At 40.8% G+C, this 5,367-nt stretch overlaps 1 protein-coding gene across 1 annotated transcript in view; it reads right to left on the bottom strand.

The window, feature by feature from the left end:
* The window catches only part of SUSD5 (sushi domain containing 5), a 50,068-nt gene that overhangs the window by 9,999 nt on the left and 34,702 nt on the right, over positions 1–5,367 (bottom strand). The window lies entirely within an intron of this gene.

Raw genomic sequence — 5,367 nt, 5'->3', positions numbered from 1 at the left:
CTAGAAACATTAAAAAAACCCACAAAAGCCAACATTTAATTTCTCCAGAGAACTGGGCTCATTTGTCACAAGAAGCCAAGAAGAAAGGTGCAATGAGGAGGAGTGACTTTTAGACTGTTTTTCATTCAGTGTCATTGTTTATTTGAAAAGGGAATGGGCCACCATAAGCTGACAATCAATATCAAGTTTTTTTAAAAAAGTCAAGATAGGTGTCAATGCTAACTGCTAATATCTTATCTTTCCAGATTTAAAGATGTACACAAATAACTTACTATCTGCAGTTAGAGGATTTTCTTCAACTGCTTATTGTTTTCTCAAACCTTTGCTCTCCCTAACATGACTCTTTTTGCCAGACTTGAGGAAAAATTTTCATCATATTCAATTAAGAAATGGGTGTAGAGAGGAACATCTAGCAAAAAGTGATCAATTACAAGTTGGACTTTAAACAAACAAACAAACCAGAAGTTTTACAGCAACTTCATCCCTTTTGAGCAAGCTGATTTTAAAGGATTACATTCAGTACCATATATTCAATTTTTTATCTGTCTCCAACACTTAAAGCCTAATGCCTAGGTATCAAGGTAATACCACCTGTAATCAGCTGTCAGGCTTCCAGTTTTAAGAAACTGAATGTTGCCAAAAAGAAAAGAGAAAAAAAACCCAAAACCAAACCAGAAAACTAAACCAAACCAACCCCAACCCCCCCCACACCAACAAAAAACCTGAGTGCGACAGAGGGATGGGTTTATCACAAAATTTGAGTTTGATTTCAAAATAACTCCCCATGCCTCAACAGACCTACCACTCATAGCAAAATAGACTTTACTCGATGCATGAATCTAAATGTTTGAATTTGAATGAAATAATGCATTTTAATTTATGTTTCTTCCGCTCTTCTAAAACCTTAGCTCAATGAAAAATTTTCCAAACTAGACAGGGTGGTTGATTTTCAGCTCACACAAGCTCTACTCCATAGAAAGTTGATGTAATTGCTGAGATATATGCTGGCATTAAAAGTCCTAGAAAACAGTGCCTTGGGATATGGAAAATAAAACAAACTGAATCATGGTGAGAATTTTTCTTTTTAAGAGAGTGTTTAGTCTTTCATGAAGACAGTGAAGCAATAGACCTGGCATGACACAAGAAACAAGGAGTTATTAGGAGAAGCTGTATTACAAATCAATGCATTCATAAAGTCTTATCTATTTTTGCCTTTTTACACTCAACCAACTTTGAATCATATTTTCATCTGGGGCCCAACTCAGTTTCCGAATGAGTCACATTCTCCTCGGAGACTGCTTCCCAGACTTCTGGCGGAGCCATATTTGGTCTAGTCTTAAGAAAGATTAGAAATATTGTCAAACCAGTCTAACCAAAAACACTTCGTGGTGATACAGCTCACACCAGCTCACTTTTTGCCAGAACAGCTTAAGCCAGGTGCCAGAACAGAATGAGTATTAGCAAAAGGTATTTTTCTTGGGATAGGGTCCAGGTCTACCAGAAACCAAAGCAGTTACACTGAGGAAACCGAAATGTGCGACACAGCCTGTGAAGTGCTAATACCTCTGTGAAAGCTATCGTGCTGGAGAATTGGATGTTCTCAGCAGGTCCTCTCCTCTCACAGCAGGGGTGTGGGGTGAAACCTCCGCATGATAACGCAGTGCTAACAACGGACCCCTCTCCCTCCCGGTCCTGGTCCCCTCATCCGCTTGTGTAATCCTCTAGATCCTCTCTGTCCTCTGCAAAGCAGGAAAAACCTTCTGTCTGGTGCAAAGATGACTTAACAGATGGGGGAATCCAGCTCAGAGTGGAAAGCTTCCTGGTAGGACTCTCACTTTCCTAATTAATCCTAAAATCTTTTCCAACAGTCTTCCATTAATGACTGGAGGGTACCTCTGAATGCCAAAGCATGTCAGCCACATATTCATGATGCTCTGTGTGGCACAAGCCATCAAATGCTAGCCTCACTTTGTCCCTTCTCTCGCTTTCCCTTAGGGATTTTTCTCCCTGGTGCTCTCTTGGCATGGGAACAGTGCCTCGAGCAATTTTGTCACCTTACCATCCAGACTCCTGCTAAAAGTTGATACCTGGCACACCTGCTTCACTAAAGTCCAGTGTCTCTCAGGACAGCCTGTGTCTGTTTGATATATATGAACAGGAACGTCATGATGTGAGAACTCACCATGTACCAACTATGATGGCCCCTGTTTCCTCTTTTGAGATGAATCATCACACCAGCCTGTCTTCACCTGTACGTCTCCTGTACCTCTACTTTTGCCACTCATTTACTTGTCAGAATGTGTCATCCAGCTGAGGATGAAACATGGATTTTTACTTTATGGTGTTCTACTGCATGCGCACGCATCCATGAACAAAAATTACACCTTGTATGCTTGTGGTGTTTCCTCCAGACCCATTCTTTAGTTAGCGATATGAATGGGCAGCTAGTATTCATCTCATTGACCGTTATGGATCATTGATGAATGCTTAATGGATGCAGTAATATGCTTTTTGTAGAGATTGAGGCTTTTCCCCTTTAGCATCTCTCCTGCCACTTACTTTCAGCCCTTAAGAAGAAAGTCCTGCGGAGGCATGTCAGGAAAGAGCACATGCTCCTAGGAAAATATGAGTCCTCAGTCCATCAGAACATGTTAAGGGTCTGTTGAACCATCAGTCAAGCCTCCATCAAACCTGCTGTCTTTGGGCCTGATCCTGCACGTATAGAAATGAATTGGTGCTTTCTTAATGTCCAGCTGAGGGAAGAAAAAGCCCATTGTAGTCTAAAGAGAGCCCGAGATCAGAGCTCATTATGCCCCGCTCGTCACTGCATAAGGGACTCTTGTTCCTTCCGACAATCAGATTGTGACCCGAGTTGTAAAGCTGCTATAATGTATTTTCATACGCAATCTCCCATATTTGCATAGTTTATAGCAAGGACTATCAACATAGCTAATGTTAGCTTATGGGATACCAGAATGAAAGCAACTATTGAGCGCTCTGACCATCAAAGGAAACACAGACCCCCTTACTCTGAAGCTTTGATTTATATGATCCTGAACCGACTTACACAGTAATAATACTCTATTCTTTCTCCTGGGCCTCAGACCTTCAAACGGGGCTTGGTTTTAGTGAGTTTGTGTTACCATGACAATCTTTTAAGTCAGACGTGAGCTTGATTTTCCAGGAACAGATTGCACGACTTTTGCACTCCTTTTTGCTCACCTCCTCAGCAGTTTCTGGAGGTTTCCAGCTCCCTGAATTTTAGTGTCAGCACTGAAAAGCAATAACCAAAGTAGATTCAGCTCCACCTATTATACAAATAGTTGAAACCTTTATTTATACACATTTTTAAACCAGCTAGCAACTGATTTAAAAGCGGTTGCATCTTCCTTCCTATCCAAGCAGGTCTGGTTCTAAGAGGACCCAGCACCAAAATTAATTAGTCCAAGACCAAAATCTTTCTATATTTGGTCATTGTGACATCTTACCCCTACCCTCCTCTGGCAGACTCCAGGATCAGTGGGTCTTGATTCACTGTCTGAGGGATTACCGGGGCTGAAATGAACATTTTACAGCAGCAGATGCTGAAATGGCATGCTACCAAAGATGTGAAGCTCATTTAAAAGGTAAAATCCTTTTAATTTAGCCTTGTCCTTTCTGGGAAGCATCCAATCCTAAAAAGTTTTCATCTCCTTCAACTTTTGACGCTAATGTGAAAACAGTAACCAAACATAGAAACAGGCAATTCCAGAGAGCCTGGTTTTCCACACTCTAGGATCCGTTTAATTTTTCTTCTAGATAGCATATTGGCATCCGAGCTCTATTTTGAGTGTTGCTATTTTGGACAACCATAAAGTGCACTGCATACTTTGTGGATGTATTTTTGGAGTACAGGAAATTGAAACTTGATTCTATGTAGACCATCATCATAAACATTTCTACTGTATAAAAACATCTTTATTCTAAGAATCTCAAAGTAGTTACAGAAAACATGAACAAGCCTTTAAAGGTGGGAAGGAAAAGAGCAAGTAGACCAACCTGCCTAGATTGGTCAGATTTGTGACCTACAGCATCCCAAAGGATTGTCCATTTGGCTCGGATCAGGCACATGGACACACTTCTCTCAAACCAACCAGAGTATGCTAGACAAAAATTGTGTTGTCTTTTGTCTTTTGCAACAGCTACAAGAAGGTGGATGACTTTTATTCTAGCAGAAAGCCTGCTAATATAAATAAATAAGCCATCATAATATTTTTAACTAATTCAATTTGGCAGAATCAGTTCATGCCAGATCAATAATTTACATTAATCTAATACAACCACTCAGTGACAGACCTGAAAAGAGAACCAAAGTTTGTCATCACATTTGTTTTGACAGGCCACGGACATATTTTGTTGCTGATCTTATTTGTCTGTCACAATTCTCCATTTGCACTCTCAGAAGGAAAACCAAAGCATTCCTGAATAAGATCGAAAACCAGAGATGTTTTGTTTTACCCTCCCCATTAAAAAAAGTGAAATAATTAAATGGTGCTGGCTAGTCATGCTTACAGACCACATGGATGTGAATCAATGCTATTCTTGAAAACTCAGAAAGCAGCGTCTGAAGTCATGAGAACAGTTGAACCAGGCAAAAAGACTGGGAGCTGCAGATGGAGCTTTCAGAGGCGGTCAGAGTCAGCTGAATCCTCCTTACACAGAAATCAGAGGAACAGTCCCCCGTGCGGGAAGGTTAGACCAGCTCTGAACACACCAGACAAGTATTCAAGAGTTGACGCTGGAGAGATTCCTTAGATGTGCAGAAGATACGACCTCTCCTGCCACAAGCTCATAGCTGCCACAAGCTTATAGCCAAGGGAAAAGGAGAAATATCTGACATTCTTCTTAGCCAGTTTTAGGGCAGAGATGTGACATGATCTCCCAGCCATCTCATCTGTCTTTGAGGAAGCAAATTCTCAAGGACGCAGCCTAATGCAGTGCAGTCCTGACACATACACACACACGCATCCTGAAATGTTAGTATTAATGCTTCTGATACTGAACCTATGGTTCCTTTTGGGAAAAAAATACAAGTGTCACATAGCAACAGTCACTTCAGTCTCCGTGCCTGCAGGACAGTCACAGCAAGGCATGTATACATCTGCTCTCAGACCTTACCACAATGCCAATCTTCAGGATATATTTTGTGAAACAAATGTGTTCTCTCCATTGAAATAGCAAAAATAATAAACTGCAAAACCCATGTATTTCCCTGTTCTCTGCTTAAGGTTGCTTTGTTGGGTTGAATATCCCTGTGTTTTCAGCTGGAACACAGTGTCTTTTCATGATGAGAAATAGTAGGAAACACTAACTATACAGAGACACTTT

Source organism: Falco punctatus (assembly GCF_963210335.1).
Source record: "Falco punctatus genome assembly, chromosome: 4".
NCBI classification, from domain to species: domain Eukaryota; kingdom Metazoa; phylum Chordata; class Aves; order Falconiformes; family Falconidae; genus Falco; species Falco punctatus.
Note: the sequence above shows the minus strand (reverse complement) of the source record. Positions and strands in the feature narration are given on the sequence as shown.